Genomic DNA, 22,903 nt, shown 5'->3' with positions numbered 1-22,903 from the left:
AATGACAAAAATGACAAAAATGACAAAAATGACAAAAATGACAAAAATGACAAAAATGACAAAAATGACAAAAATGACAAAAATGACAAAAATGACAAAAATGACAAAAATGACAAAAATGACAAAAATGACAAAAATGACAAAAATGACAAAAATGACAAAAATGACAAAAATGACAAAAATGACAAAAATGACACAAATGACAAAAATGACAAAAATGACAAAAATGACAAAAATGACAAAAATGACAAAAATGACAAAAATGACAAAAATGACAAAAATGACAAAAATGACAAAAATGACAAAAATGACAAAAATGACAAAAATGACAAAAATGACAAAAATGACAAAAATGACAAAAATGACAAAAATGACAAAAATGACAAAAATGACAAAAATGACAAAAATGACAAAAATGACAAAAATGACAAAAATGACAAAAATGACAAAAATGACAAAAATGACAAAAATGACAAAAATGACAAAAATGACAAAAATGACAAAAATGACAAAAATGACAAAAATGACAAAAATGAAAAAATGACAAAAATGACAAAAATGACAAAAATGACAAAAATGACAAAAATGACAAAATTGACAAAAATGACAAAAATGACAAAAATGACAAAAATGACAAAAATGACAAAAATGACAAAAATGACAAAAATGACAAAAATGACAAAAATGACAAAAATGACAAAAATGACAAAAATGACAAAAATGACAAAAATGACAAAAATGACAAAAATGACAAAAATGACAAAAATGACAAAAATGACAAAAATGACAAAAATGACAAAAATGACAAAAATGACAAAAATGACAAAAATGACAAAAATGACAAAAATGACAAAAATGACAAAAATGACAAAAATGACAAAAATGACAAAAATGACAAAAATGACAAAAATGACAAAAATGACAAAAATGACAAAAATGACAAAAATGACAAAAATGACAAAAATGACAAAAATGACAAAAATGACAAAAATGACAAAAATGACAAAAATGACAAAAATGACAAAAATGACAAAAATGACAAAAATGACAAAAATGACAAAAATGACAAAAATGACAAAAATGACAAAAATGACAAAAATGACAAAAATGACAAAAATGACAAAAATGACAAAAATGACAAAAATGACAAAAATGACAAAAATGACAAAAATGACAAAAATGACAAAAATGACAAAAATGACAAAAATGACAAAAATGACAAAAATGACAAAAATGACAAAAATGACAAAAATGACAAAAATGACAAAAATGACAAAAATGACAAAAATGACAAAAATGACAAAAATGACAAAAATGACAAAAATGACAAAAATGACAAAAATGACAAAAATGACAAAAATGACAAAAATGACAAAAATGACAAAAATGACAAAAATGACAAAAATGACAAAAATGACAAAAATGACAAAAATGACAAAAATGACAAAAATGACAAAAATGACAAAAATGACAAAAATGACAAAAATGACAAAAATGACAAAAATGACAAAAATGACAAAAATGACAAAAATGACAAAAATGACAAAAATGACAAAAATGACAAAAATGACAAAAATGACAAAAATGACAAAAATGACAAAAATGACAAAAATGACAAAAATGACAAAAATGACAAAAATGACAAAAATGACAAAAATGACAAAAATGACAAAAATGACAAAAATGACAAAAATGACAAAAATGACAAAAATGACAAAAATGACAAAAATGACAAAAATGACAAAAATGACAAAAATGACAAAAATGACAAAAATGACAAAAATGACAAAAATGACAAAAATGACAAAAATGACAAAAATGACAAAAATGACAAAAATGACAAAAATGACAAAAATGACAAAAATGACAAAAATGACAAAAATGACAAAAATGACAAAAATGACAAAAATGACAAAAATGACAAAAATGACAAAAATGACAAAAATGACAAAAATGACAAAAATGACAGAAATGACAAAAATGACAAAAATGACAAAAATGACAAAAATGACAAAAATGACAAAAATGACAAAAATGACAAAAATGACAAAGATGACAAAGATGACAAAAATGACAAAAATGACAAAAATGACAAAAATGACAAAAATGACAAAAATGACAAAAATGACAAAAATGACAAAAATGACAAAAATGACAAAAATGACAAAAATGACAAAAATGACAAAAATGACAAAAATGACAAAAATGACAAAAATGACAAAAATGACAAAAATGACAAAAATGACAAAAATGACAAAAATGACAACTCAAATAAAATATATTCTATTTATGGCCTGGCAAATAAATTTGTTTTGGTCAGCCTGACCAAAAGCTTTTAAGGGGGGGGAGGGGGGGGGGGGGGGGGGGGTAGGGTCTAACACTTTTAAAAAATCGATTTTTTTATTTTTTTATTTTCTTATTGTAAAACATTTCAAGAATGTTGTGTCAAATTTTCAAGTCAATTGAAGCAAAACTGTAGAAATTATAGGCCTTTATCTCCTCCTATCTAATACTGCAAGAAAGCAAGAGCAGAAACTTCAAACGCGTTTTTCTCGAAAGCACATTTTTAAAGTCCGTGGACATCGTCATTTGAAAACTACTTATCCGTTTCTTTTCAAATTAGGAACATATTTTCTACATATAAAATACCAGACCCCAACGTTTTTCTTTTTTCTTTTTTTTTTTACTTTGGGAAGATTTTACAGGTGAAAAATTGCGCATTTTTTCGTGAAAAATTCGTAGTTTTTACTTCAAACAGCCATAAAAATTTTATAAAATTTTTTTTAAGTTAAATAAAAACGTTGGGGTCCAGAAAAACATCTATTAAAAATATTTTGCTCGGATTTTTTGACTTCAGATGATTCTGTGCTGAGATACAGTGTCCACCGCAAATCCTGTTTTCTAAAAGGCATCCTCGAAAGTGGTCCGTCACCGGCTCATTTTTCAATATTTTTCTACGAAAAAATTACTTAATGTTCTTTTAACAATGCTTTGTATAATGCAAAAAATTTGAATACATTTGTTTGAACGATAGCTCTAGAAAAAAATCGTAAAAATTGTGTTTTTTTACCCGTTAGACCCTACTCCCCCCTTAATACAGTGATTTATATTTCTAAGTTCAACATTCATTGGCTTAGTGCATCCCTGATATGAAATTTACGGTATGATAGAGGACAAATCAGTACGCAAAGCACCAATCAATCCTAGATTTGTGTTCCACAAATCCCTTTTTGATGCAAGTCAATGCAGCCAGCTTACTTCCGTTTCCTATCGCTTTCAAAGTCTGATCGAATTAATCCAACATTTCCCCTCTTCTATTTTAACCTGCACTCCGTATGAATAGATACTACACTTTACTATTAATACGGTCAGCAGACGACATATTCTCCATAGAAGTAGCAGCAGAAAATGGCCTCATAAATTACATCGCCCCTTCAATCAGACGGCAAACGGCGAAACGATTGATCAATTCTGATTTGAATTTGAAATGCTAGTCAAACACAATCCTGGGTGAATAGACCTTGTCATCATTCGAGGATGTTCGTTCCTTCCTAGGCGCGTTTGGGGTGGTCACATGAAATTGTAACTGTCAAGTGGGGGGGTGGGAGGTTTTCTGTTTGCCCCGCCCGAAAAGTCATCCAAAAGCCACTTCCCGGTGGCACCTCTTGACGGGGAGCAATATTGCCGCTGCTATTTAGGCCTTCCTTAAAGTGCTGCCCCGAAGCAGCCAAACAACACTCAAAGCGGAAATATTCCATTTCCGGTCCGTTGACTCGTGAACTGGGCAGCTTCGTAGGCCTTTCGCCCTCAGGATGTTCCAATAATTTTGCTCTACCGTGTGAATTCGGTCACAGCGAGGCGGCGCATTACTGTTTAATCAATACCGGAGCGAACATAAATTTGTTTCGATCACAGAATTTATGCGAGTTATTAGTTTTCCGGGGACTAATAAAACGGAAAACCTCGATGGGAAACCGGCCGATCGGTTTGGTAGAGTGGTTTTTTTTCTGATGGAGGCGTTTCATTAAAAAGAAAATGACGCTTTTTTGGCTATTATTAACATGAACGGAAGCTATTAAAACTAAAGTATTCATGAAGTGATGGAACTTGTAATTTGTTTTTCGATGCTTTATTAGAGCATTTTCATGGAACAGATAACAAGTGCTGTTAAAAATAAACTTGAAATTTTAAAATCTATTTCAAGCAGAAGAACATTATCTTCATCATGAAATTGAAAAATAATTCACAATCCCGTACATCAGCATTTATAATTAGAGAATTAAAATCCTTCCTTCACAGAATCTTAGATCTGCAGTAGCATTACACATGTGTCAATCTGGTCACTCTATTGATCGAGGAAATGTCTCGCTGTCTTTGAATAGTAATTCGAATAAATTGGATGTTGACAATTAATTTCCCGTACTTGTTTGAGAAAAACTTCAATTACCTAGAACTTTTATATGAAAAATCAAATAGTATCAACCAAACAATAGTCACATTTTTCGGAATCTTTGTTATCAAGTTGAACCAAAAAAAAAAAAACAGTGGAACAAGTCTTCGACGCTGCTTGCAACTACAACTCTTCATAGTGTTTTCTTCACCAACGCCAAGATTTTCACAACTGACCCATTTCACTACCACCAATTGCTCAAGGAGCTTCATCAAGTTACAAAAAAATGTTCTCAAAAATTTGCCGGATTTTTCCGTGGAGAAGATCGAACTTATGTCCCTGGAAGGAACTCTGTGCTGTTTAATTAGTGTAACTTCAAGAAACATGCTGCTAAAAACTCAACAATGGACCATCCATGACGTAATGAAGCTCTACACAACTCAGCATTTTTTTCCAGATGGACTCATAGCTTCAGTAGGCTTGGAGCCTGACAAATTTTGCAAAATCGGCCATTGCCATTATAAAAAGCTTTTTTTTCGCTTTTGGCGCTCTAGGGACATCCCTTGTAATCCATCTTATGGGAAAAACCTTCAGCTTTACGATGTGATTCCCGGGATGACCTGAAAATGGCACTGATAGGGTCTAAAACAGTAGTTTTCAAAGTGCGGGGCGTTGAGTGCCTTGTTTGTTCCATAATACTCTTAGGAGGACGATAAGCTATACAAAATCAAGACAGGGGACCGTGAGTGAAAAAGTTTGAAAAACACTGGTCTAGAACGACATTTACGGAAAAAGTGCCAGCCAGCATCGTCGGAGGCTTTTGAATAAATAAGCCGGGTTACGATTTGGGAACAGTTTTTAAAAGTACGGTTACTTTATTGTTGTTAATATACTCACAATTTCGAAACTGTTCTGGACGAAATCCCTTAAGAACAGCAAAGGAAATCTGCTATTTAATCTATCGGCGAAACCAAAACAGTGTTTGACGACGATTGCTGATGACAGCTGATGATGGTTAACACGGTACAAATGTTTACATTATCACACTGTAAAGCCTAACAACTCAAAATAGGTTCGAAGTTACCCAAAAGTGTTGACAGATATTGTGGGTAAAAGTAACAGAGAATTCATTGAGAAATGAGAAGTGGAACGTAACAAGTAGCTATCGCTAATGTAATGGGCAGTTGTTTAAGGACTTGACAAACAAACCTAAATAGAGGTTACTCAATTCCACTGCTAGAACCTGCGCTGAATTATTCATTTCAACAATTGCCACTCTCTATTTGTATGTATGCACCAAATTCACACCGCTTAAACGATCAGAGTTTTTTTTGTCTTTGACCTGACACCATAAGTTACAAATGGTCTTATTAAGACATTTTACTAATAAAGTTTTTATGTGCTGGGAGTATTTTTCCCTAACTTTTGATTAGTAAGAGGTGGGCCGTAATCGTCGTGGCTACTCAACTGTTAATTCAATATTATTATAGGAAATAAAAGGGGATGAGCTGGGGTCATTTCCGAGAACAGTTTCCGTCAAGCTCCGGTGGTGGATTCCTGTAGCTGTAGTTTCGATACCTACCTCAGGGTTTTAGACTTCCTGGCCAGTCTTCTTTCTGGTGTAGGACCCATCGGATGAAAGTTTGTTCTAATTAATAGACGAAACGAGCATTAGAACCGATCAGCATGAAATTGTGTAAAATGATGAACTTATAAATGAGTAAGGTCGTAGTAACAGCTTTGAGCCCCTCCCACCTAAGAAAAGGGATCCTTCATTCAATTTCCGTTTATATTCCCTCCAATCAAATGTGATGGTACCCATTTTCAACCAAAACCTCTTTGGCCGGGTTAATTTCACCATCACCATGTACTGCGTAGAATCACGTACTAGAAGCAATCATCCAGCGAAGTTCATGTAGGTATACTGGATAGCAATACAACGCTTGGTGAGCATTTAAAATTTGATAGTGGATATTTTGCCGGGTGGTTTTTGTTCCTTCCTATGATTAATAGGATAGTTGTGTACACCTTTTTCATAACATTAAAAAATGGGTGATTACGGTTCCAAGATATGATCAAAAAACTGTAAGTGGAACTTATAACATCAGAGAAAAATTAGTCATCAAACAGTGTGGAATTAAAAAGAGAAAAACATGTATTTACAATTCGAAACATGCAAAGTGAGTCTTCAATAAGGTTTCAGTGGTAGTCTTTTTAGATATTGCTAAGTAATAGAAATTTGAATATATGTACCATTCTACGGTAAGATTATCCTTTTATCCATTTTGAAAAGTGTGATCATCATCTAAAGAAGTTGTAGCATATATTTACAAGCTTAATGTGCAAAATTTTCGTTATCTAATGGAAAGGAAAATTTTAAAGATATGAAAAAATCATTGTTATTATTTGAAGATAAACAAAATAAGACTAAATCTATTCAAGCTTCCTCAAAATGGTGGGTTTAAAATGATATTTTCGATAGGATAGTCAAGAAGAATACAAAGAATACAATTATTTTTAAATCTTTTTAATACAAATCTCGATACAACATTTTTTGTGATGGTCCCACAGGCCCATTTGGGTCCTTCCTCCACCCCATACGCATCTTTTGAAGAAGGAGGGACAGTTTATCCTTAGGATAATATGTATTGTTTACTTATGTTGTCAATTTCTGTACGACTTGTTCGTCTTACTCCCGCGTATGTCCATCACCGTACAAATTTCTATCTGATGTTCCGTCAGATCTTCATAACTATTGTATGATCCTTTTTAGGATTAGTCCTTGTTTCAAATTGTATGTTTTATGTAATTTATTGTCAGCTTCTTAAAAATATTCAAATTTGAACTGTCTTTGACGCTCCGTGGAAGGCTGTTATACATTTTCAGTCCATTGTAAAACACCGATCGTTTGGTCATCTCTTTTTTGTATTTGGTAGTCTGAAATCTCGGGCTCTCCTTGTATTGTATCCCTGTATGTCAACTCCGTACTGTAGACCGTCCAATAAAAAGGATGGTAACATTCCTTTTTTCATTTTGTAGATAAAAATCAGACTGTTGTAAGCTCTGCTTTACTGACATCCATTGCAACATATCAAGCATAAGACCACTAGGAGTATTTCAGTTGCATCGTATTACCACTCGCATTATCTTGTTTTGTATTCTTTGTAGCCGCTTTGTCTGCGTGTCTGATGCATGAAGCAATATTGTAGCGCAATAATCAAAGTGTGGCATAATAACAGATTTCACGTAGATAATTTTTGACCAGAAAGTCATATATCCGCTTATCCGACAAAGTATTCCATATTTCATGGCAATCTTCTTAATAGTGTAGTCAATGTGGGCTATAAAATTTAACTTTTCATCTCTCTGTACTCCTAAGTATTTAACTTGATGTACTCTTGCGATTGCACAACCATCAATCAACAAGTTTGAACACTCTCCAATTTTGCGGATGCCAATGATCATCCAGTTGGTTTTATTGAGATTCAGACACAACTTTCTCTGTTTTAGGAAATCTGAAATATTTTTCAAATCAGCATTTGCTTTTTGAATAACAAGCTCTATGTCCTTTCCACTCCAATAGGAGACTAAATCATCCGCAAATAGCTTAAAACGACCGTACTGTAGGCACTGTTTCATGTCGTTGATGTACAGTATAAATAACAATGGACCCAAGACACTTCCTTGTGGGACACCTAAGTTATTTTCTCTGTATCGCGAGTAAGATGAACCAAATTTTGTTCTTTGCATTCTGTTATCTAAATAATTCTTAAACCAGTTAAGAACCATATCATTGATACCAACTCTCACTAGTACCAGCAATAACCGATCAATCGTTTCAAATGCTCTCTTAAAATCCAGAAACACAGCAATTGTGTAGCTACTATTTTCAAGATTGATTTTCCAATTTCGAAGTATCAAATTTACAGCAGCTTCTGTTGAATGTTGTTTCCTAAATCCAGACTGCTCTGCTATAAGTATTTCTTGGGACTCAATAAAGTTTAAAAACTGTTTTTTTACTGCTAATTCTAGCAATTTTTCTTGGATTTCCAACATATTTCTAGGACGGAATAACGTTTCCTCTCGTGCATTTTTCTGTTTTTCTATAGGCACTACAGTTGAACACTTCCACGTATCAGGTACTATCCCTGTTTGAAGACTTGTGTTTATATAGACTCTCGTAACGGACTCGCTAGTACATATAAAGAATCTTTAAAAACTCTTAGAGAAACATTTTCGATAGCCGCCGTTGATTTCATAGTATTTACTATTTCAAAGAACTCTTGGCTATTTAATGGTTCAAAAGTGCGAAAATCTCCGCCAACTATTATTTTCACATAACGATAAACGATAAATTTGTTATAAAAATGAATATTTACAAAGCTTTCAAACTTTCGAATACTCAAAAGACTCATTACCATTAATATTTGAATCCGAGCAATTAGAGGTAAATACAGCTAGTATTTGAAGAAAGTCGGGTAAGACGGACACTCTAAGTTAGAATCGCAATAAAAATTCAGATATTGCATTTTTCATTCCAGTTATCGTGCAGATGGTCAATTTTGGTTGTTTGCAATCGCATTAATCATTGAATTTAGTAAATTTGCTTTATCCAGATTGTTTTTATAGCAATCTTAAATATTCTTGCACATGACATTTTTCAAAAATAGTCGGTTAAAAGAGACACTGCTATATTTTGTCGGAAAAATTGCTGTCAATGTACAAGCTTTTGTGAGTTAAGTATTGCAGGATTGTAATAAAAGACAAGTCCTGATGATTGTGAATTTTTTATTGACCAACTGCTTGAAAATGTCTGACAAGAAAATCAACATAATTTTGGATTGGCCTCCTAGTTTTAATCATTAATAACATTCAAGAGGCCCCTACAGTATTTGAGAATAAACCAAATTGGACCCAATTGGTCCGAGCCCAGAAGCGAAACAGCGTGGTTTTCGGAATTCCGTATTTTATTGGTGCAGCCTTCACCGGGGATCTAGTTTTTACGGCCTGTTTGACATGCTCAGAGCTTTTCGAACGAAAATTGATCTCACTAAGGTCCTTCGAAGACATATGGTGGATCAAACCGATGAAAAATGGTGAATTCCGGGAGAAACTTATGTGTCCGTTTTAACCGACCTTAAGGTGTCCGTTTTTCCCATTTTAGAAACTTTTTTTCCAAAAGGTTTGTTCCTCAAGCATTTCGGCCGAAATTCCTGATTTTTCTCAAGATGGTTAAAGGGGGGTAGGGTCTAACGGGTATAAAAAACACCATTTTTTTCTAGAGCTATCGTTCAAACAAATGTATTCAATTTTTTTGCATTATACGAAGCATTGTTAAAAGAACATTTAGTAATTTTTTCGTAGAAAAATATTTAAAAATGATGGCTTTGGATCGATTTTAGCCTGCAGCGAATAACATTTCACACACACTAAGATTGCAATTATTTGGGACCATGACCCTCTGAATTACAGGAGAACAGCTCAAATGATACTTGGAACTGTCAAAAAAGTTTCCCTTTCGATAGAAATCCTCTATATCTCGCGACGCTGCTAAAATGACAGTAGATTTGCGAGCCTACAGGACAATTTGACAGGTGTTTTGCTGATCTGTTTTTTGCTGTCCTGAAGTCATCCTGTAATTTCAGATGTAGAAAATACAGGACAAAATCGTCACGACCACAGGAGGAAAGATTAAGTAAGTGTCTGAAACTTACTCTACACTACTTGTCATTCTACTCTGTTGATATTTTTAGTGAATAAGTTTTACTGGCAGGTAAAAATTGAAAATTTCATTCCGATGGAAACACATCTGAAAAGTGAACTACATCCATAATCCATTCCAGTAAGGTCATTCCCGATTTCCATGGTTCTATTTCCATGGAATGCAAAGTAAACTGACAGCAATTCTTTGAAGCACCTACCCAAAACGAACATACACCTTCGCATGACGTCACCGGAATCGTTTGCTGAAAATGTAAATCCTCTTTCAACTGATGCATAATGATGGGCTTTGGTATCTTTACTTCACCACACTGACTGATGATTTGATCCGGTAGTGCTTTCGGATTTTTTGCTCCTATTCTCAAAAATACCGCCTCCAGTATGAATTTTTGATTTCTCATCAGTCTTAAAATAGCGTTTTTAAATTTTTAATGGCTCCATCTGTGTGCATCTGTGCCCTTGCCTTATATTTGTGGCTCTGCTTGACTGTCGTTCACATTTTTTTTGCTTCTATTCACCACAAACGCCATCATCAAATGTGACTCTGTCATCGGAAACCATGTCGGGTTTTATGTTTTTTTCCTTTTTCTTTTTTTTTTTTGTTGAAGATGGATTTTTCCCACTTCTGGAAATCATTCCAACCAGCATGTGTACCATAAGTAATGGAGGACGCTTGGTGGAAAGCCATTTTAACGGAACTTGGAGGTATTCCGACAGCGAAAGGAAACAAGGCGGACAGAAACGAACCCAAAAGGAAAATACATTTATCCCCCTCCGGAATCAGCTCTTTTGCCTCGAGACTGGATGGGAAAAATATGATAAAAGATACCCAAAGCCATCAGAGTTTGACGATGTCGTGCTTTTTCGCCTCTCGATAAATTGTGTAAGCTCTTGTGCTGCTGCTGGTTTCTCAGGCTGACTGATAGGCACTGCCACACTGTTCTGTTGAATTTTTTTTGTTCTTTTTTTTGCAAAAACGGTATAAGCTTTCATTTTTGAGATGGAGATGTGAATTGAGGACTTCAATTTTTACTATTTTAATTTATACCTCCATTTAAAATTCAATCCTGGAGTCGAAAAGCAGAATCCACAGCAATAAATCCTGAATCCAGAATCGAAAAAATATTCAAAATCAAGTATCTAAAATTCGCAAGTTTTCAAAAATTTTATCATTTTTGTCAATTTTGCAGTTTTTGTCATTTCTGTCATTTTTGTCATTTTTGTCATTTTTGTCATTTTTGTCATTTTTGTCATTTTTGTCATTTTTGTCATTTTTGTCATTTTTGTCATTTTTGTCATTTTTGTCATTTTTGTCATTTTTGTCATTTTTGTCATTTTTGTCATTTTTGTCATTTTTGTCATTTTTGTCATTTTTGTCATTTTTATCATTTTTGTCATTTTTGTCATTTTTGTCATTTTTGTCATTTTTGTCATTTTTGTCATTTTTGTCATTTTTGTCATTTTTGTCATTTTTGTCATTTTTGTCATTTTTGTCATTTTTGTCATTTTTGTCATTTTTGTCATTTTTGTCATTTTTGTCATTTTTGTCATTTTTGTCATTTTTGTCATTTTTGTCATTTTTGTCATTTTTGTCATTTTTATCATTTTTGTCATTTTTGTCATTTTTGTCATTTTTGTCATTTTTGTCATTTTTGTCATTTTTGTCATTTTTGTCATTTTTGTCATTTTTGTCATTTTTGTCATTTTTGTCATTTTTGTCATTTTTGTCATTTTTGTCATTTTTGTCATTTTTGTCATTTTTGTCATTTTTGTCATTTTTGTCATTTTTGTCATTTTTGTCATTTTTGTCATTTTTGTCATTTTTGTCATTTTTGTCATTTTTGTCATTTTTGTCTTTTTTGTCATTTTTGTCATTTTTGTCATTTTTGTCATTTTTGTCATTTTTGTCATTTTTGTCATTTTTGTCATTTTTGTCATTTTTGTCATTTTTGTCATTTTTGTCATTTTTGTCATTTTTGTCATTTTTGTCATTTTTGTCATTTTTGTCATTTTTGTCATTTTTGTCATTTTTGTCATTTTTGTCATTTTTGTCATTTTTGTCATTTTTGTCATTTTTGTCATTTTTGTCATTTTTGTCATTTTTGTCATTTTTGTCATTTTTGTCATTTTTGTCATTTTTGTCATTTTTGTCATTTTTGTCATTTTTGTCATTTTTGTCATTTTTGTCATTTTTGTCATTTTTGTCATTTTTGTCATTTTTGTCATTTTTGTCATTTTTGTCATTTTTGTCATTTTTGTCATTTTTGTCATTTTTGTCATTTTTGTCATTTTTGTCATTTTTGTCATTTTTGTCATTTTTGTCATTTTTGTCATTTTTGTCATTTTTGTCATTTTTGTCATTTTTGTCATTTTTGTCATTTTTGTCATTTTTGTCATTTTTGTCATTTTTGTCATTTTTGTCATTTTTGTCATTTTTGTCATTTTTGTCACTTTTGTCATTTTTGTCATTTTTGTCATTTTTGTTATTTTTGTCATTTTTTATAATTTTTTCATTTATAAAAATTTCTTCTTTTTTTTCAAACGCTTTTTTCCAGTTCTCTTTATTTTTCTGTTTTGTTTATCGTATTTTCACTTGTATTATATTTTTGGCTTTCGTTTTTCACAACATATTATGTTTATTTTAAATTTGATAGGCAGAGTAGGTATAAGATAATTTTGAGTCAGACAATGTGTTCAAAAATGGAATCCTAAGTTGTACACAGAAATGCGTTCAACCGTTAAATATTTTGGGCTCGTGGAAAATAATCTTTTTTCAAATAGCTTGTCGAATTACTGGAACTGAAAACTATTGAGAATTGCAAAAAAAAACCATTGGCATGCGTTTGTCCGATGGAACCCAAAAAAATATCTTTCGGGTGGTTGAACAAAATCAACCCCCAAGAAATACAAACAAATGATGACAAAACAAGGCAAGTAAACAAAACGAGGTAAAAAAAACCAACGAAGGCAAATCAAGCACTGAGCCGTGAAATTCGAAAGGCAATTTAAACATTCGACCAGTCCCGAACAACAACAAAAAAGGGGGACAATTTATATTTCTATTCTGGACGGTTTGCCCCGGAAAGTGAACGGATATGACATTGAAGCTTAAAATCGGGAAGGACCTTTTTCTTTCTTTCGTTTTCTAGCAATGGAGAACATTCGAAGAAGATAAAAAAACGAACGCCGTACAATTAAAGAAACCGTTTCACGCCGTCCAACCAGTTCCGTTTATTTATTTATTCATTTTTTCCTTCCCTCCAAAGGAAAATTATAGACTGGGGTTTTTCAGTTTTCCGCCCATTTTCGTTTTCAAGTTGTTTCTCGAACTTTTTCCGCGCCTTTTTATTTTTTTCTCTCTGAATCGATAGAGAAGAAGTGGAAACTGTAATGTTGAAGACTTTAAACATTTAAAAATACTTTAAACTGTTTTTGTGTTGGATTTTCTAGGTCACTGAAAGAAAGAAATTTTCTATTTTTTTTTTTTTTTTGTAGTTGATTTCATCTTAAGCAGCTCATTCAAAAATCATTGCCAGTGCGTTCTTCAACATCATTGAGCTCAAAGACTGCCCTCATCCCGAAAGAATTGTTCGCGGTTTTCCCAGGCTCCATCTTAACCCACATGGAGTTGTTTAATTTTCAATGCTAGACCAAAAACCACCTCACACCGATTGAAGAACCGGGCACCGATTTCAAGACGCCCACAATATGGTCGGTATTTACAGTTTCGATGAAAAGGTGTTGCCATTTTGAGAAGCTCTTTTCGCTCCCCGCATCCATTTAGGGTGAAGTGTCTAAAAACAGACTTGAGAAAAATTATTATTACTTATGCTGTCAATGTTTTAAAATAGACACTGAGTAAAAAATACTCAATGATTGTCAAATTTTGAATTTTTCTCTTAACTCCCCTCAGATAAATCCAAAAAATGGTCCCTCTGTTTGCGCAACCATTTCAATCGAATCCTTACCCTAGCTGGAGGGTTCTTCTGTCGATGATGTAAGAGATGAGCATTTTCCTTCGCAACCTTCGACGATGATGGCAGTGGCAAGACACTGTCTGCCTGTCCTTGATTGTATCTTCTTCAGAACATCGAGTACCTCTTTAGACACAACGACCAGTAAGAGATAGAGGGAGTAAATGCTTTGAAATTTTTTCCAGTAAATTGGAATGCTCAATTAGAGTCATTAGCCGTTATCGGTTGGCGCGGTGTTGTAGAATCGAAGCATATTTTTGCTGGGAAAGGATAGCATCACTCTTTTACTTGTGTTATGCAAGAGATTCGAAACTAACCTCGAAATAAATTTGAATTAATTTGAACAGTAAAAGAGAATGGGAATAAGTTGAGCAAGGCTATGATTTTTGCTTATTTTGTCAAAATTTTCAAAATTGTCCAAATTTGTCCAAATTTGTCAAAATTGTCAAAATTGTCAAAATTGTCAAAATTGTCAAAATTGTCAAAATTGTCAAAATTGTCAAAATTGTCAAAATTGTCAAAATTGTCAAAATTGTCAAAATTGTCAAAATTGTCAAAATTGTCAAAATTGTCAAAATTGTCAAAATTGTCAAAATTGTCAAAATTGTCAAAATTGTCAAAATTGTCAAAATTGTCAAAATTGTCAAAATTGTCAAAATTGTCAAAATTGTCAAAATTGTCAAAATTGTCAAAATTGTCAAAATTGTCAAAATTGTCAAAATTGTCAAAATTGTCAAAATTGTCAAAATTGTCAAAATTGTCAAAATTGTCAAAATTGTCAAAATTGTCAAAATTGTCAAAATTGTCAAAATTGTCAAAATTGTCAAAATTGTCAAAATTGTCAAAATTGTCAAAATTGTCAAAATTGTCAAAATTGTCAAAATTGTCAAAATTGTCAAAATTGTCAAAATTGTCAAAATTGTCAAAATTGTCAAAATTGTCAAAATTGTCAAAATTGTCAAAATTGTCAAAATTGTCAAAATTGTCAAAATTGTCAAAATTGTCAAAATTGTCAAAATTGTCAAAATTGTCAAAATTGTCAAAATTGTCAAAATTGTCAAAATTGTCAAAATTGTCAAAATTGTCAAAATTGTCAAAATTGTCAAAATTGTCAAAATTGTCAAAATTGTCAAAATTGTCAAAATTGTCAAAATTGTCAAAATTGTCAAAATTGTCAAAATTGTCAAAATTGTCAAAATTGTCAAAATTGTCAAAATTGTCAAAATTGTCAAAATTGTCAAAATTGTCAAAATTGTCAAAATTGTCAAAATTGCCAAAATTGTCAAAATTGTCAAAATTGTCAAAATTGTCAAAATTGTCAAAATTGTCAAAATTGTCAAAATTGTCAAAATTGTCAAAATTGTCAAAATTGTCAAAATTGTCAAAATTGTCAAAATTGTCAAAATTGTCAAAATTGTCAAAATTGTCAAAATTGTCAAAATTGTCAAAATTGTCAAAATTGTCAAAATTGTCAAAATTGTCAAAATTGTCAAAATTGTCAAAATTGTCAAAATTGTCAAAATTGTCAAAATTGTCAAAATTGTCAAAATTGTCAAAATTGTCAAAATTGTCAAAATTGTCAAAATTGTCAAAATTGTCAAAATTGTCAAAATTGTCAAAATTGTCAAAATTGTCAAAATTGTCAAAATTGTCAAAATTGTCAAAATTGTCAAAATTGTCAAAATTGTCAAAATTGTCAAAATTGTCAAAATTGTCAAAATTGTCAAAATTGTCAAAATTGTCAAAATTGTCAAAATTTTCAAAATTGTCAAAATTGTCAAAATTGTCAAAATTGTCAAAATTGTCAAAATTGTCAAAATTGTCAAAATTGTCAAAATTGTCAAAATTGTCAAAATTGTCAAAATTGTCAAAATTGTCAAAATTGTCAAAATTGTCAAAATTGTCAAAATTGTCAAAATTGTCAAAATTGTCAAAATTGTCAAAATTGTCAAAATTGTCAAAATTGTCAAAATTGTCAAAATTGTCAAAATTTTCAAAATTGTCAAAATTGTCAAAATTGTCAAAATTGTCAAAATTGTCAAAATTGTCAAAATTGTCAAAATTGTCAAAATTGTCAAAATTGTCAACATTGTCAAAATTGTCAAAATTGTCAAAATTGTCAAAATTGTCAAAATTGTCAAAATTGTCAAAATTGTCAAAATTGTCAAAATTGTCAAAATTGTCAAAATTGTCAAAATTGTCAAAATTGTCAAAATTGTCAAAATTGTCAAAATGGTCAAAATTGTCAAAATTGTCAAAATTGTCAAAATTGTCAAAATTGTCAAAATTGTCAAAATTGTCAAAATTGTCAAAATTGTCAAAATTGTCAAAATTGTCAAAATTGTCAAAATTGTCAAAATTGTCAAAATTGTCAAAATTGTCAAAATTGTCAAAATTGTCAAAATTGTCAAAATTGTCAAAATTGTCAAAATTGTCAAAATTGTCAAAATTGTCAAAATTGTCAAAATTGTCAAAATTGTCAAAATTGTCAAAATTGTCAAAATTGTCAAAATTGTCAAAATTGTCAAAATTGTCAAAATTGTCAAAATTGTCAAAATTGTCAAAATTGTCAAAATTGTCAAAATTGTCAAAATTGTCAAAATTGTCAAAATTGTCAAAATTGTCAAAATTGTCAAAATTGTCAAAATTGTCCAAATTGTCAAAATTGTCAAAATTGTCAAAATTGTCAAAATTGTCAAAATTGTCAAAATTGTCAAAATTGTCAAAATTGTCAAAATTGTCAAAATTGTCAAAATTGTCAAAATTGTCAAAATTGTCAAAATTGTCAAAATTGTCAAAATTGTCAAAATTGTCAAAATTGTCAAAATTGACAAATTGACAAAATTGTCAAAATTGTCAAAATTGTCAAAATGGTCAAAATTGTCTAAATTGTCAAAATTGTCAAAATTGTCAAAATTGTCAAAACTGTCAAAATTGTCAAATTTCCCAATTTCTCTATTCACAAATAGTTCATCAAGAACATAATCTGTTATCATAGCTTAGTTGGTAGATTGTTCGCTGTTATGCCGATGGATACGAGTTCAAGCCCCATAGTAATCATTTAGTGCTTTTCTCGAGTTTTTAATTTCCTGTTTGCTACACGATACGTACAGTAGAGATTAAAGATTTAAAGCCATTTCTTCAATGCGCTGCTTGCAGATATATTTCTCAGAAAGTGGGATTAACTAAATGAAAAGGCGGATTGGAGTGCACTCAACAAATTAGACACACCTTTGGCGTTGCTAAATGAAGTTCATTTCACTGCCAGCGGCATTGCTGCTCTTCCCATTTGTAACGAAAGCAGAACCAGAGCAAAAGCAATTCTCATTCCGACTTGATTGCAATCCGATCATGTGGACTAATATTTGCAGTATCGGGTTGGGTATCGTAATTGGATATCGGAAGCGCATAAGGAATACATGTTGAGTAGTGTGAACGTACAAACTTCGCGAAGCTTAAAGTTCCGTTTCTTCTATCTTTAGTGTCGGGCACAGTGGTTTTTGGTGTGAGCTAAAGCTGGAGCTGGATTTCAGAGAAACTCAAGAATTTTATCGAGGTTTGTCTCACTGTGATGCCGGCAAACGAATCGCACTTCCCACATTCCGGTCATGCCCGGGCGGATAATGATAATGTGTTACACTTTACCGAGGTTTTCCGGAGCTCTCCCACTGGACCGTAACAAATTCTCATCCGCTCCGGTGCCACCGTAACTCGTATATCTATATGTTGGATACAGATATCTACAGTATGAACTCGTGTGTCAAGCCAGAGCCGCCATCACCATCCGGGCACATCCCGAGAGTATCCGATCAAACAAACATGGTTGACCGAATAACATACCATGTCACACCACGGAAAATAATTCTAATGAAGCAAGTCGCAGCTGGTTTTAGCAGAGCCAGGCACCGGACGTCGAAACGCCACATGTCATGAGATTGGCTCAAGGTTGGCTGCCGAAAACGGGCGCACAGAAAGAGAAAGAAAGAGAGAGTTGGGGAATTGACTGTCAGTAGCCATCACGTCTTTTGAATCCAGAACCAGGCAGCTCATGCTGGAAGGAGTAATCAACGTTTTATCGTCTGGACAACTAATGTGTCATGCTTGGCTACCGGCTTTGGAACAAGGGGAAAGGTGGCTTGGCGAGGAAAGGGTAGAAGAAGTTAAGGCTCTTACACAAATATCACATGCGACACTCCTTCATCCTCCTGCGGCGAAAACCAACGAACGACGACGCCCCGGAATGATAGAAAAGTTGATAATATAACGAACTTTCCCACACAGCTCATTTTCACGCTCTCATATTTCGGTCGTCCTTATCAGGTCGTTGTCAGAGAAAACACCCACCAGGCAGTCGACTCGACGAGGCTCCTCGGGTCACACTTTAACATTCGGGGGACTGACTAGCGCTGTCTGTTTTCCGAGACATCATAAGGTGATATATTGAAAACAACAGGCGAAACCGAAAGATTATCACATCTAGGGCAAAGAAAACACTCACATACACCGACGACATTCAATCATCTCTTTAACAGATTCGTCTCCACACTGAGAAGTAAGCAATCTTGATGGTGATATTTGACTAGAACCTGTTTAACATCAAAAACAGAACCAACCGGAACATGATAAGTGGAACATGACCTAGAAACAGGAATCGACAAAGGTGGGTGAAATGATTCGTCTCTCGTTGATAAAAAAGTGTGGAAAAACGACACATTTTATAAAAAGAAGTGAAAAGAATTCTTTTGATATATGAGAAGAAGGTGAACATCAAAGTGAATTGGTGTCGGATTTGTTCTTGTTTGTGTCCCAACTCTGAAGAAAACAACTTTTTGAAAAGTCCAAGATAAAATTTTTTTTTATTTATTGGAGGTACTAATATGAAATATAAATTATCTGAATGGTCGAAAATTTCTAAAAAGTTTTTCTGTCTCAAAATGGGATCAAAAATTGACAAAATAACATTTTTGGAATAAAGTGTTTTTTTAATTTCCAATTTAAAACTTTTTGATACGGTTTCGGATAGATCCGGAACATTCCTCGATGCCAGCAGAGGACATCTGCTGTTCCTTTTGAACCAACACATTGTTTTGGTTCGATTATTTTCTATCCAATTCGCTATTGAAAACGATAGCGGTGATGGTTGATGATGACAGCTGATGTGATGGTAAACACGGTACAAATGTTTATATCATCACACTGTGAAGCCAAACAACTTAATTTAGGTTCGTGGTAACTCACCAGTGTTGCCAGATATTCTGAGTGGTAAGCTCAGAATATCACACGAAAATGAGATAACTATTAAATGAGGATATCACTTATTAGTTAGAGAATCGAAACTGAATAAAGATAAACTCTATTCCACTACTGAAACCTGCGTTGAATTACTACATTAGACTGAGTCGATTTGGGGTCATTTTTGAATTTCTCAAACCCTGGGGTCTTAAAAGCTTCGTTTTGGTTCAAAACTCATCCATGATTTTTTTGCAGAATTTTTAAGAAACGTTTACATGAGTAAATTTGAACTTTTAGGTTTGTATGGGAAAATTGAATATTTTGTACTGAAAAATCAACATCATTTTTGTTTCTTCTGTAGAACCAAGCCAACTGATGGTTCTTGTACCAATTTATAAAATTCCCAAAGAAAATTTTTCGCTGCACAGCAGGTGCCTAGCTAGGTATTGCATGTTTAATTTTCATACAAAACTTCGTGAAGCTCGAGCAGTGATGTCATTTGATTTTATTGTTTATCAATGCGAAAAAACATACACCTGTTAAACAGCTATTAACTTTTTTTTTCCTAATAAGATATGAAGTTATGGTCTTCGACAAAGTTGTTCATCAAAAAATTTCCTTTGTTAATTTTCTAAATTGGAATAAAAACCATCAGTTGGCTTGGTTCTACAGAAGAAACAAAAATGATGTTGATTTTCCAGACAAAATATTCAATTTTTCCATACAAACCTGAAAGATAAAATTTACTCTTGTAAACGTTACTTAAAAATTCTACAAAAAATCATGGATGAGTTTTGAACCAAATCGAAGCTTTTTAGACCCCAGGGTTTGAGAAATTCAAAAATGACCCCAAATCGACTCAGTCTATTACTACATTCAACAAAACTATTAAGACTTTTTTCTTGCTATGCACATTTATCCGACTTTGAGCATTTCTCAGTCTTTTTCCATGTTACTCTTCCGACTTTACACATGTTTCAATCTTTTTTTTTCCAATTTTTCATATTGGTAAGCTTTTAAAGTCCGGTCATTCTGAAAATTACGAATAGTTTGAGAAGCCCTTAGAGTTCTATAAATGTAACACGTTAAAATGACAAAAAGTTTTTGTTGAAAGAAATCGCAGGTTTCAGTGGTGAAATAGAGTTATCGTATATTAATATCTGATTAAGGTCTTAACATTTCTACATTCTACACTAGCGATTGTTAATTTCAACAGCGATCAACAATACAGGAATTGACAATCGTGGACACCTCCCCTCAGTTTACAGATGGATAATGTTGAAGAGAATCGTCGATGGCAAGCTTCCCGCAACACCAACAACTTCTTCCAGCCATAGGAAATCAGTAGACACATGCTGATAAACATTTTTAGCGAGCTGTTCCTTCCAATCTTGATCCCCGACAGAAGCCGTTGTCTAGCTTGGATCTGGCAATCGGAGACTGGCAACTTACCGTTGCGTCGCCCAAAAAACTTTCCCCAAAGTGCTAGGATGCCCTTCCTGACTGCAGCGTAGCACAACACCACGAAAGTAACCTTCTCGGTGATCAGCTTCATCCAACTCTGACCAATTTCGGCTTCATATCCCGGAAGTTCGCTCCGTCTTCAGTAAAAAACTCACACTACTCTGCGCAGCGTAGTTCGAGACGGCATCGAGAGTAAGCCTCTCGGAATCCGCCTTGCTGTCTTCAAACTCCAGTAGCACCGCGGAATGTTTTCTGAATTGGTTGGCTCCTGCGGCTGACTCCTCTGCCCTGGGCGCTGATACACTAGCTAATGGCAGCTCTCGAGAGTACCCCTTTCGTGCTTACCTTTTCTTTCAATCCAGACGTATGTATCTGCACCCGTAATCTGTTGAAATCGTTATTGTTTATTGCTATCTCAGTAAGGTACTTACAAAGCAACACTCTACACTAGCGATTGTTAATTGCACCGCGATCGTCAATGTGCGAATTGTCAATTGTGGGTTTCAACAAGATTAATTCTATTCCACCACTCAAACCTGCGTTAAATACCTTATTTCAACTGTTTCCAATGTCTGCAAAGTGATTAAAGTACAAGAACAGCCCAAATTTGCACGAGTCTTTGAAAGTATAAAAAGCCTGTTGAATCGGAAATGAAATCTACGAAATGTGAAAAGTCTGGCAAATAGGATAAATCTGGGAAGCCTCTAAAGCTCGTGTTCAAGCTGAACTCTATTGTTTACCCTTATATTGCTGGAATACGCCTTAAAGTATGGTGTCCATCTTGTTGTAGTTGACATATCAGCTTTTCGATGTTTAGGATCGATCCCTTCTGGGAATATAGTCGACCAAGAGCAAAAAGTTCGCTGGCGAACTCTGTTAACAAATCTAAATTAACGAGATCAGTCTCTTGTTTACTGACTGTCAACATCAAGGAATCAAGGGATTGAAATCAAGACAGAATTCTTTGCATTTGGAGTGGTAATGATCAAAAATTCCACAACTGCTTCACAAATCGCAACAATTTGCAACAATTAGCACGATTTCACTCTCTCTTTCAACTCAAACCTTCTAATTTTCTCTAACAAATTGCCACAAATTAGCACAAATTCAATCATTGACTGCTCAATTTGTGTGATCATTGACGAATTTTCTCCCTTCATTTCAATTCCCCCGTCAACATAACCAGACGTGTGCTATCTTTTCTCATCAGAAAACCCTACCAATTATCCCTTTTAATGTTATAAAATGTTATGATCCTATTGCAACCACATTTCACCGTTAACTTCAAACCTAAGCATCACTATATTGATGTAAGTCCGATCTATTGTTAAATAATGTACATATAATCGAGAAAAGTTTAAGTTTTAAATGTAGAATAAATGAAATTTCTTTTTCGTGAATTTTGATTCAGCATTTCTCTGACTGTTTCCATCTTATTAACTCTTCCAACTTTACAAATTTTTAATCTATTTCCGACTTTTCAGATTGGTAAACTCTCCGGACTCTAAGGAGATTCTGGAAAAGTTTGAATAACCTCAAAAGTTTTTAGAATGTAACGCGATAAAATGAAAAAAAGTTTCTGATTTTAGTGAGTAAAGCTAATTTTTTTTATTGAGATTTTAATCCGATTGGTTTATTCATCCCCAGAATTATCGTTAATTGCTTTCTCAATAAAGTTTTTACAAAGCTACACTCTACACTAGCGATTTTGGATTCGCCCAGCAATTGTCGATACGCAAATTGCCAGTAGTGGGTTTCGTCAAGATAAAATTTCCAATGTCTAAAATGTGTAAAAATTACGAAAACAACCATAATTTGGCTTAGTCGTTGAAAATATAAAATTGCTGTTTTGTCTCTAACAAATAGAATTTTAGGAAAGTCTGACAAGCTTGAGTCGTTTGGAAAGGCTATAAAAAGGCAGAATGTCTGAAAAGCTAAACCAGTCTGGAAAATATTTCATCAATTCTGCATAACTTGAAAATCCTGAAAAATCGGAAAACAAGATAATTCTGATAAGCCTTTAATGCTTGTCAGCCTGAAAACTACGAAAACCGTGAAAAATCATAGATTCTGAGTAGTTCATAAGTATTTTGAGTAAGGTTGCCCGGTTTTATCCGGGTTT

The 22,903-nt window shown here is 33.1% G+C and overlaps 1 protein-coding gene across 2 annotated transcripts in view; it reads left to right on the top strand.

Moving 5' to 3' along the window:
- Nucleotides 1-22,903, top strand: part of LOC129746878 (potassium voltage-gated channel protein Shaw-like) — a 423,808-nt gene that overhangs the window by 2,063 nt on the left and 398,842 nt on the right. The gene's annotated exons all lie outside the window — the stretch shown is intronic.

This window comes from Uranotaenia lowii, chromosome 2, assembly GCF_029784155.1.
Source record: "Uranotaenia lowii strain MFRU-FL chromosome 2, ASM2978415v1, whole genome shotgun sequence".
NCBI lineage: Eukaryota > Metazoa > Arthropoda > Insecta > Diptera > Culicidae > Uranotaenia > Uranotaenia lowii.
This window is presented reverse-complemented; position numbering and strand designations above follow the sequence as displayed.